The 12,671-nt window shown below is 38.2% G+C and overlaps 1 pseudogene; it reads right to left on the bottom strand.

The window, feature by feature from the left end:
* LOC102255582 overlaps positions 1 to 12,671 on the bottom strand; it is a 48,970-nt pseudogene that overhangs the window by 9,000 nt on the left and 27,299 nt on the right.

The raw sequence follows: 12,671 nt of genomic DNA, 5'->3' as shown, positions 1-12,671 counted from the left end.
CATGCAAACTCATTTTTTTGGTTGATTTTTCTTTGTTAAATGGCATTTAAATATATAAAATAAATATCAAAAATATAAATCTTTGTTTAACTATGGTCGCAAATATCAAAAAATTTCTATATGTGACACGGCACCAGAGTTAAGTTAGGGTTTTTCAAAATGCTGACCATGCCGAACTCAAAAGGTTCGCCATAACTGCCCTATAGTATTAAAATTCTAAATTTAGAACTTAAAATATTGAATATGGAAGCTGCTCTTAATTACTCTCCAAACTCAAGCTGCTGATAATAGAGTCTCTTTGCCAATGTGATCTATACTTAATCATTTGATCCTTGACTCAGCCCCAGTCCATGGAGTACTTGAACCCAACAGTACAGCCTCATTGGAGCTTTGAGTGTCTGCCATAAATTAGCAGCTTCTCTTATCCTACATTAAGCTCCTCAGCATATAATTATCCATCCAACATATTCAGCTTATTTCCAAGGTAAATGTTTCTGCACATCTAACGACTGGTTCACAGTACAAAACAAGTCCTCTCTCTACCTGCTCCCTGTCACCACGACCAGGCACTTTGTGAGTTCTTGCTCCGTGCTCTGTTCTCAGGGCTGGGCTGCTGTGACATTTTAGATTTTAATGGTTACACAAAGGTGATGGTGAGCCTAAGGTTGCATCTTTCTCCCTTTTACTCTTTCTTTTTTTTTCTTTCTACAATTTGAAGGGAAAATGTCAAGATTTGTTTAGAGCGATAAAGTTGGATTTAATTTAAAAAAATATTAGGACATCACTCAATCAAAATAGTTTACAATGTTACCAAAGGAAAAAAGCTTCATAAAATTAGCATGCATATTGCTTAGGAGATAATATGATGATTCTGAACATTTGGCTGCATTGAGTAATTAGAAGTGTCTGTTTCAAATCTTAGATTAGGTTTCTGGGCATCTGCATGAGAATCATAAGTACATGGCAGCTTCCATATTTAATTGCTGTAGTGCTGAACATCAATAGCAGAAGGGACTAAAAACAGAGACAGATAATGCATTCTAAATGGCCAATAAACATAGAAAAATGGGTTCAAACTAATTGATAAGCCTGGAAATGAAAATTAAAGCGAGTCAAATATATGGTGACAGAAGATGATTGGACTTTGAGGGGCGGGCACATAATGCAATATACAGATCATGTATCATAGAATTGTGCACTTGAAACCTATATAATGTTATTAACCAATGTCATCCCAATAAATTTAATAAAAGAAAAAAAAGGTAAATTAAAATAATCTATTTCTGCCCTAACCGGTTTGGCTCAGTGGATAGAGCATCGGCCTGAGGACTCAAGGGTCCCAGGTTTGATTCCAGTCAAGGGCATGTACCTTGGTTGCGGACACATCCCCAGTAGGGAGTGTGCAGGAGGCAGCTGATCGATGTTTTTCTCTCATCGATGTTTCTAACTCTCTATCCCTCTCCCTTCCTCTCTGTAAAAAATCAATAAAATATAAATATAAAAAAATAAAATAATCTATTTCTGCCTATCAAATTTGCAAAGATATAAGAAACAATAATAACCAGTGCAGTATCTATGAAACTGGGGAGTTACTAGAGTCAAATAGATTTGTTTTGCTTCTTAGACCTTCCTCTTACTGGCGAAGGGAACTGATTTGTGTATTTTTATTAAATAAATCATTTATTTTTTGTAAGACTATTTTTCTCATCTGTGTTTGCAGATAATATTAGCAATCACAGGGTTTTTGAGGGAATTAAATGAAATAGTGCTTATGAAGTGTTTAATATATCATCTAGCACAACACAGTAAATACTCAATTAATATTAGAATTATAAAAATTATTTTAAGTTACAATCCTAATATACTGATGGGGGAGTATAAACTGCTAAACCTTTAAGAATGTGATATATATGTCAAAATCTTAATGATGTGTATACACATGCCTTAATCATTCCACTTCTGAGGAAACAGGGCACTATATATGTTTACAAGGACTTTCTTTTCTTTTCTTTTCTTTTCTTTTCTTTTCTTTTCTTTTCTTTTCTTTTCTTTTCTTTTCTTTTCTTTTCTTTTCTTTTCTTTTCTTTTCTTTTCTTTTCTTTTCTTTTCTTTTCTTTTCTTTTCTTTTCTTTTCTTTTCTTTTCTTTTCTTTTCTTTTCTTTTCTTTTCTTTTCTTTTCTTTTCTTTTCTTTTCTTTTCTTTTCTTTTCTTTTCTTTTCTTTTCTTTTCTTTTCTTTTCTTTTCTTTTCCTTTCTTTCTTTCTTTCTTTCTTTCTTTCTTTCTTTCTTTCTTTCTTTCTTTCTTTCTTTCTTCTTTCTCCCTTTCTTTACAGTAATGGCAAAAATGGAAATAATTTATTACCCTTCTTTCTTGTTTTTTGAGGTAGGCCTGTAGAACTATGAACTTCCCTCTCAGGACTGGTTTCACTGTGTCCCATAGATTTTGGATTGTTATGTTTTCATTGTCATTCGTTTCCAGGAGTATTTTAATTTTTTTTAATTTCTTTGGTAACCCAATCATTGTTTAATAGCATGCTATTTAGCTTCCAAGTGTTTGAATTTTTTTGATTGTTTTTATTGTAGTTTATTTCTAAGTTTATGCCATTGTAATCTGAGAAGATGCTTGATATGATTTCAATCTTCTTGAATGTGGAGAGATTTTGCCTGTGACCCAATACATGGCCTATCTTTGAAAATGTCCCATGTGCACTTGAGAAGAACATATATTCCATGGCTTTGGGGTGAAATGTTCTGAAGATATCACTTAAGTCCATCTGATCTAGTGAGTCATTTAGGATTGAGGTTTCTTTGCTGATTTTTTGTCTAGAGGATTTATCCAGTGATGTCAGTGGAATATTAAAGTCCCCTATTATGATTGTATTGTGTTGATCTCTCCCTTGATATCTTTTATGTATTGGGGTGCTCCTGCATTGGGTGCATATATGTTTACCAGCGTTATACCCTCTTGTTATATTGATCTTTTTAATATTATGAAGTGGCCTTCCTTATCTCTTGTTATGGTCTTCACTCTGTGGTCTAGTTTGTCAGATATAAGTATTGCTACCCCAGCTTTTTTTTTTCCATTTCCATTTGCCTGAAAGATATTTTTCCATCCCTTCACTTTCAGTATGTGTGAGTCCCTTGTTCTGAGGTGGGTCTTTTCTAGACAGCATATATATGGGTCATGTTTTCTTATCCATTTAGGCACTCGATGTCTTTTGATTGGAGCATTTAGTCCATTTACATTTAAAGTTATTATTGATAGGTAGTTGTTTGTAGCCATTTTTATTTGTTGTGCCTGTCTCCTTCTTCCCTTTTTATTTCTTCTTTTTACACCAGTCACTTTAGCATTTCTTGCATTGTTGGCTTGGTAGTGATAAACACCCTTAGCCTTTTTTTTTGTCTGTGAAGCTCCTTATTTCCCCCTTCAATTTTGAATGATAGCCTTGCTGGATAGAGTATTCTTGGATTCAGTCCCTTGCTTTGCATCACTTTGTAAACTTCCTTCCATTTCTTTCTCGCCTGATGTGTTTCTGTTGAGAAATCATTTGGTAATCTAATGAGAGATCCCTTATACATAACTTCCTGTCTCTCTCTTGAAGCCTTTAAGATTCTCTTTGTCCTGAAAGTTTGCCATGGTAATTATAATGTGTCTTGGTGTGGGTCTTTTTGGGTTCATCTTACTTGGGACTCTCTGTGCTTTTGTGACTTTTCTTTTCCCCAAATCAGGGAAGTTTTCTGACATTATTTCTTCAAATAGGTTTTTTAACCCTTGCTCCTCTTCTTGTCATTCTGGCACCCCTATTATACATATGTTGCTTTGTTTCATGTTGTCCCAAAGATCCCTTAGACTTTCCTCTTGTCTTTTAATTTTTTTCTACAATTGCAGTTCAATTTGGGTGTATTTTGCTGCCCTGTCTGCTTCTCCTAGTCTACTGATGAAACTTTCCATAGTGTTTTTTATTGTAGCTATGTCACTCTTTATTTCCTCTTGATTCTTACATAAGTTGTTATCAAACAGTAAGGGAATAATAAAAAATATGGTTTGTCCACCTACTAAAGTTTCATTCAGGTATTATTAAGCATGTTTTTGAGGAATATTTAATGGCTGGGAACAATTATACTGTATGAAAATAATTGTTACCAGTGGTCTGTGGTGTTACCTGTTATTTATATTTTGTATTAATACCTGTTTGTAATTTTGAATTTTTCTGTACTTAGTCAATAAATACTTTTTGGACATCTGCTGCATATTAGGCACTATGGTGGGTGCTGTGGGTATAGTCGTGAATAAAGCTGCCCACATGAAGCTTCTCTTGGAAAATATGCTACTTTTATGATAAAGAAGCTATTAATAAAACAGCAGGGGAACTGTATTAGTTTGCTAGGGCTTCTATTACACAGTGCCACATATTGGGTGGCTTAGAGCACAGAAATTCTTTTCTTATAGTCCCTGAGGCCAACAGTCTGACATCAAGAAGTCTAAAGGGTTGGTTCCATTTCAAGGTCTCTTTCCTTGGCTTGCAGATGCCTGTCTTCTCTCTGTGTCTTCACATGGTTTTCCCTCTGCAATGGTGTCCAAATTTTCTCATCTTATAAGGGCAACTGTTAGATTGGATTGGAGTCCACTCTAGTGACCACACATAATTATCTCTTTAAAGATTCCCATCTCCAAATATAGTCATATGCTGAGGTACTGGGGCTTAGAACTTTAACCTAAGAATGGGGTGAGTGACAGAATTCTGCTCATAACAGAAACCATTTGATAATATTTCTTATCAGGAAGTTACTCTTTTGAACCACATGTTGAAGAAACTATGTACCTCTTCCTTTTCCCTTCAACAGGATATTTTTAGCCCCTTTGAAGTCTCTCTTCCAGAAGACTAAGAACATGTATCTCTCTTTGAAAGTCTGTTCATTGGTCCCAGCCTGGGCAGCTGTGGAAATTTCAGTTTAGGTGAAGGTAACCTTAGATGGACTGTCATAAATCACTTTCGGAAAACAGTGACATTCAAGGGTTTCCCTGGCCATTCACATCTATTCCAGAGTGAACTCTGGATTCCTGGCGAGTCTCAACCCAAAACTAAGTATTTCAGGTGGACGTCCCAGGAGAACTGCCTGAGGTAGAGGGTGGTGTCCCAAGGTCTAAACAGATTCAGATGCATGGTTTGAAATGTAATATTCTTCTGGGAGTGACAGATGCTATCCAAGGAGAATGAGTCATTGATGAAGAGCAGTAGTAAAAATAGTTGTGTAATTCTATAAACCAGAAGCTTCTTTTATTACATAAATCCAATTTGGCTTTCATTAAAAGAGAGATAAACAAAAGGAAAAATAGACAATTATTCTCAGATGGAGGATTACCACAATTTCATGTAGAAGTGGACGTGAACCTAGAAACATCAACTTCAATCTTCTGTTTTAAAGGTTGAAAACTGGTCCTCCATGGCCATCTGGTTTGGCTTCGCTTCATATACATGATGAGCAGTGATGGCTGATCTCATGTGCAGGGATCACAGCGTCAGTCCAGTATCAGTTTGGTGATATTCCATGAGAGCAGGAGGAGGTGTGTGTGCTGGAGGAAATACTCTGGACCTAGGAATTAGGACCCCTGAGTTTCCATCAGGCTTTGCACTAAGATCTGCATGTCAGTGGGCACCCTGAGTGCTCTCTTTGAATATATTTTTATTGATTTCAGAGAGAAATGGAAAGGGAGATAGAAACATCAGTGATGAGAGAGTTATTGATTGGCTGCCTCCTGAACACCCCCTACTGGGGATTGAGCCCACAACCCGGGCATGTGCCCCGACCAGGAATAGAACTGTGACCTCCTGGTTCATAGGTCAATGCTCAACCACTGAGCCATACTGGCCAGGCCTGAGTGCTCTCTTTGGTATGTCTTTTTTAAACCTTCAAAATGTAAGTTGAATAATAATCTCTTCCATAAGTGTTTCATGGGTGCCACTCATTCTATACTCAGGGCAACAGACTTGGCAGGTGGGCACAGATGTGTTTGGCAGAGAATGGTTATGGAATTATGCCTAGCATACTAAAGAAAGGAGCCGTGGCCTCACATTGTGCCTAAAGAATTAATGAAGATTGAGAATGAGGAGGTGAAAAAATTACAAAGATGGAAAATGAACAATAGAGTTGCAGTGTTGTGTTCACCTCCACGTACTCAGTGAGCTCCCACCTCACTGCTCACATATTGATTCAATGCTGATACATTTTGCTTGCTTTCTCAGATTCCTGGAACACAAATTTTACCTCTGTTTTTTATTAACAAATAAAAACATCTTCATTCCATTGTCTTTTCCTCTTGAAAGGCAAAGCTCCTAATTTTCAGGGTGCCAAATATAAAGAGATTGCTGAAAGTCATTTTAATTTTTCCTTTTGATTAGGTTTTTAAAACATTTTCATTTTGCTTTTCTCTTTCTTCCTCTCTTCTGTTGTCTTCAGTGTGTGATTAGGTTTATTTTCAAAGGGTGTTACAACCTTAGTAAAATTTTCATTAGCATTCTCTGTGCATACTTTAATTACAGAAAGCTCATGTTTTGCTCAAGTCACTGGAGAAATGAAAGGTATAATCTAATGCTAAACATGCTTGTATTTTGCATTAATTTAACTGGACCCCCTTCTCCGATGTAGGAACAGAAACAAGGCCATAGACCAACACCCGCTTTCAGAAAAATTCATAAGTAACGCAGTTCCAAGACTGTTTCCAATTATCTCATGTCCTTTTTGGTTTCAAAGGATAAAAATCTATATGAGGCGTTGTACCTTCATGTAGGAAACAGCATTAATTGCTGACATTTTTACATGCTGCTGAGGAGTGTACTGTGGTATAACATATATTTCTACAGGGCTTCTGTACAATTGTACAATTTTTACTTGGGTTACTTGCATTAGTCCTTTCACTAAATTGATGCTGCTAATTTTATTCATTTAAAAAAATTGAAATTTAAACCACTAGCTTTCTCTCAAATATATGGAAATCTAATAAACTATATTTTATCTGTCAAACCATCTTTAATACATAGTGACTATAGGAATAATGGTTTTGAGACTTTTGTCTGTTTTATTTCACCTACAAGAGAAGAGCATATATTTTCTAATGATTTGAACTTCTATTTCTGTGATTTTTAAATGTACCTAAAACTTAGCTCTTGAGTGTCAGATCCAAGAACCTATATTTCTAGTGACCTTCACACAGTAACTTTCTTCTTTTTTTAAAATCCTCACCCAAGGATATGTTTTTAATGATTTTAGAGCGAGGAGAAAGTGGGAGAGATGAGAGAGAGAGAGAGAGAGAGAGAGAGAGAGAGAGAGAGAGAGAGAAGAAATATAGATGTGAGAGAAAAACATTGGTCGGTTGCCTCCTATATGTGCCCTAACCTGGGGATCTAACCTACCACCTAGATATGTGCCCTAACTTGGAATTGAACTAGCAACCTTTTGGTGCATGGGATAACACTCCAACCAACTGAGCCACACTGGCTAGGGCACTTTCTTTTTTAAACATTTCCTTAAAAAATGTTTATTATTATTATTATTATTATTATTATTATTGAATAGATTTGAACATAACTCTCCCCATGTGCCAAAGAACAAAATGTTACAAAAAATGCCTGCTTATGTGCTATGGTTCCTCGACAAAGTATTCTGAACTAGGCAGGAGCCCATTGAGGACAGCAAAAACCAGATAGTTATAGGATATGACCCTGCCCCTGACCCTGACTCCTTACACTCTCTGCCCTGAGCTTCCAGGAACTCGCTCCTGAAACTGTTGGCTGCTGAACCTGAGAAGTAGAAGTGGTTGAAATGTCCACAGAACAAAGGGTGGATGGCATTCATCCAGGTCAGTTCACAATCAGTGCACACCATAACCTGAAGGTGGTTCATTAATTCACAACGAGAAGTCACTGTCAGAGACCTGAAATACTCAGAATTTGCATGTCATTTTTCCTGTGGACAAGCTTACATGGGAAGCCAAATCATAATTACAAAATTGCTATATAAGTATGGAATTAGAAAATGGTAGTTAATGGCATCCGGGGAAAAGAGCTGGATATATCTATTTCACGAAAGGGATGTTCTTAACTAATGGGACCACAATATTTGAAGTCCATTAGCTAATACTTCTTTATCCCTGTATATGCTTAGATAGGCATTCTAGCATTTACTTCAGTGCCTCACCTTGTTCTATGTTTCCTAACTGACCAACCCCTTTAAACGATTGATACATTCTTTATTTAGATATGTCAATACGTTTAATCATATCATGGTGAAATTAGCCCTGCCTGGGAGCCATTCTGTCTCTTTAAAATGATGGTCATTTACCCATCAAATATTTATGGAGTGTCTCCTATGTGCCAGGCCCTAAGTCTGCATTAGGCATTCAGCATTAAGAGAGGCAAGTTATGCAGTCTAGTGGGGGAAGTAACAATTACACAAGGAATTGTAGTAATGTGTGATAAGTGTTACAGAATATAAAGGGCAAAGAGCTATGGCTCACATCACTGCTAGTCTAGGGGACTCAGGAGGGCTTCTGGGAGAAAGTGATGCCAAATTTGAGACTTGAAGGATGGAGTTCAGAAGCACAAAGATGAGAGAAGTCTTTTCGATAAAGGGAACTTTCTGTACGAAGGCCCAGAGGAGCGAGAGTACAAGTTACTTTCAAGGCACAGAAAGAAGTTCATAAGGGCTATGAAAATGGCTGGTGAGCTCCGCAGGGATCCTCATGGAGAATCTTATCAGATTGGACTGGATCCTACAAACAGTGGGGAAGACTCCAGAGGGTTTTAGAGGAGAATGATGATTAAGTTTGCAGTTCAGAAAGATCACGCTTGCTGTAGCATGGAGAAGGGATCTGTGGGAAGAAAGATTAGAAAAAGTAAAGCCAATTAGTGGGCCATGGCACTATTTCAGGCAAGAATGGCTGGTGGATTGATAGGGTTAATCATGGTAGTGACAGTGAGAATGGAAGAAAATAGTGTTTTGAGACATATTTTGGGGGAAGAATAGATAGGACTTGATATCTAGAAGAATGTAAAAGGTGGATGAATCAAGAATGACTCCAGGTGTTGCTAACTAACGTAGGAGATGGTAGGGAAGGGTTGGGTGTGGAAAGAAGATGATGAATTCAGGCCGGAACAGGATGAAGGAAGTGTTCATGAATCTGGGAAGCAATTGGATACATAAATCTGTAGCCCAGGAGAAATGTTAGAACTGAAGGTAAGATTTTGGAATCATCATCAGTAAAGTCTTTGAAGCTATGAGAAAAGATGAGTTCACTTGTGGAAAACATGGAGAAAATGGAAAGAGATCAACATTAAATTTCAGCTGGAGAAAGAGCAGCCTGAGAAATAGAAGGACGTGGTTCAGATGAATGGGTAATTCAACCCCCAAATCCTGTCCTGTGGCTCTGCTTTCTAGAACCATTTTCCTGTTCTGATTTTCTTAACACAGGCTTCTCTGGAAAATGTTCTAGGCAAGGAATAAAGAAAAGTTCATGCTTTATATATAGTATGTTCAAACCTGGGGTAACAAGGATGAGGAAAAAGGGAGAGAAAAAAGAAAACATGAGAATCAGTGCAAAATGATGCTCAGCAGGGACCAGATCATGAAGGATCTTATTAGAGCTGTTAAGCAGTTAGGACTCTACTATGCTCACTACCATTTATTTCACAGTGAGCAGGAGGAGACCTAGGAGGTCACTCACAGGTGTGTCCTATCCACTGGGCACAGGAAGTCCACTTGCATTTCCCTGGATGGGCTGCCGTGAGACACATCCCTGGATTAGTCTTGCTGGCTTCTTTCTCATCTCCTGTTTCCCATTATTAAGGGTTACCACAGGCATGTCAGTTACGGTTAACCAGACAGGCAGAACCAACAGGGGACTATGCATATGGATTTGTCATAGGAATTGGCTTATGTAATTGTAGGGGCTGGTTCAACAGTGTCCACAAAGCTGTCTCCATATCTGATGCTGGAGCTTGAGGTCCACGGGACAGGCAGCCTAGAAAGAATGGCCATGAGCAGCTGGAAGCCCATACGGCTGGACTGATGCCCACATCCATTCTTGTTTCCTCTGACCTCTGTGAAGAGGGTGGTCTAACAGAAGTGGAGGCTCTTTGACATGGAGCTAAATACATACACCTGGCCCAGGAGTCAGGAAAACTAAAGGTGAATTGAGAAAGTAGGACAGTTGCAGGCCCCAATGTGGCTTCAAGCCTAATCAGCAACGTGTGTTAGCTACAAAATTGTGGCCCCCTTTCTTCTGCCTTCCAAATCTCACAAGACTCTTCCTATAGCCCATAGTTGTGGGGGGCGGGGGGCATGGCTTTTAAATTCCAGATTGCCATCTACTTCTTCCCCAAGCCCCTTTCTGGGGTTAATTATTGAAAACAGAGGACTTGGTGGGAAGTTAATTAGCCCCATTTCTGGGTGGCATTATCCTCTGTAATGTGTGCTTCATCCAAGTCTGGAAGTTCTGGGAGAAGCCAGAAACCTGGGCAACTGTTGTTGGGGAGGGCCCAGCAGTTAAGGGTTGGTTGGCCCTTAGCAATAGCAGGATGGGCTGGGAGGCAAGTGTATGTGAGAGAATCTGAGGTGCCTCATAAAATAGAGTTACCTGTTGGAATTTTTCAATAAAATTACACTTAGTGGGAACTATAAACTGGAGTGGAAAATGTTTTAAAACAGGGCCACAACAATTTGAAAGGCCTATTTTTGTGGGCAGAGAAACATAAAATTAGAGACCTGCACGTGAGGCTTGCAGCTCCTGTGTGTTGAGTATGAAAACTTTGGCATGAGAGGGTTCATGCCAAGTCAAGGCAGTGTCCATGCATGCACTGTGCTGCTTCTGGTAAGAATTGCTGAATGTTAAGCAATTATATAAACTTGCTAGAGTTTATTTATCCAATTTAAGAAGTAAAACCATCCCAGATAGAAGAATTTCACTGTAGAGCCATTTCAAATGAGGTTCGGTGCCAATAACAGAGCTTGGCTCAAAGGTAATGAAAAGCATGAGGATCATCAAATTATTGAAACAGAAATTTTAAATATTTTCCTCTGCTTCCAGGCTTCATGCATGAGTCTTCAATCTCATCTTTGCAAAAACACAGCACAAACAAATAAGGAGAGATAGTCTCCGTTATAATGACATGTTTGAAAAGAAGGTTTCATGTCCAGTCTGTAGGTATATATAGATTGATTTCCACTATCTGATTGGTTCCCTGTGATCTTGTTCTGAGTTACTACCTGTGACAGATGATATTTATTTAAATAAAGCAACCGGTGGGCTGAGGCATTATAAACTCAACTGTGGCTTTTACGGAACCTGAGCTCTCTGCCTGTGACACCAGGCACTTCTCTCTCACATAAGAACTCTGATCAGAATGTATGTGAGTCAGGGTGAGTTATAATATATATGGATAATGTGAAATGATAACTATTTTAAAATAAGATAAGTTGCAATTTTGGTACTTTATCAGTAAGTTTTCATATACATAAACATCACATATGTCTTTCATATACATGTATATCACATATAATAATACCATGGGATGGTGCCACACTAAGCTTTAGAACTACAATTCTAAATACTAGTTTTAAATGAGAATAACCTTCCATTTAGCTTCTTAATAAAAGCTAGTGATAGGATTATTCCTGGTGATTATAGTGAGTGGGTGAGTAGTGGTGGTGGAGTAACTAAAACGTGATCACCAGTATTCTTTCATGGTTTGAAATAGTACTTTTTATTATTTTAAAAGTAGCAAATTATCAGTTAGTCAATTGTCATGACTTCAAGGGAAAACAAGCCACGTAGTAGTTTTTAGAAAACAAGACAGCAGGAATGACCACAGGCAGCTTCACAAAAAGGAAGTGAGGTTATCTGTATCCATCCTTCATCTCCATTTCTTCCTTCAAAAATCCTCCAGCTTTTAGAAAAAGCTCTGTTGACCACAAGTGACAGAAACCTGACCTGAATTAGCTTAAGTAAAAAAAAAAAAAAAAAAGGAATCTATCATCTATCAGCTCTGGTACTAAATTTTGGAAGATTCCCCATGAGGCTGAATCCAGAGACTCCACCCTACAGAACAAACACAGTGAACACTAGAATTATGGCACCTACTTGAGAAGTAGATGAAAGAAAAAGGCTAACAAAAAAATGAGAAGAATACATGGTGGGTGGAGGTCTGGGGAAGTGTCCCTTTGTGCCAACTGTATGAAAATGTAGCTTTATAATTCTAAACCCTCATTTGAGGAAAGCCAATCTATCCTATCTAATAAAAGAGAAACATGGTAATTAGCTGTACCTCCGCTACCCTTCCCATTGGCTAATCAGGGAGATATGCAAATTAACTGCCAACCAAGATGGCGGCCGGCAGCCAGGCAGCTTGAAGAGAACAGGAGGCTTGCTTGCTTCAGTGACGGAGGAAGCCAACGTTCCCCGCCTGCCTTGCCAGCCTCTGAGCTTGCACTCTAAGCAACAATGTTACAAATATAGAAGCTAAACAAAACCCCAGAAACCTGCTTTCAGCCAGCCGGGATCTCAGAGCTGGAGTGAGCAGGACCGCAATAGTGTTACAATTATAGAACCCAAACAAACCAGATACCTGCTTTCAGCAGCCGAGGCCTCAGAGCTGGAGCCAAGCCTCAGAGCTAAAG

The sequence above is a fragment of the Myotis brandtii genome, unplaced genomic scaffold (genome assembly GCF_000412655.1).
Source record: "Myotis brandtii unplaced genomic scaffold, ASM41265v1 scaffold215, whole genome shotgun sequence".
Lineage (NCBI taxonomy): Eukaryota > Metazoa > Chordata > Mammalia > Chiroptera > Vespertilionidae > Myotis > Myotis brandtii.
This window is presented reverse-complemented; position numbering and strand designations above follow the sequence as displayed.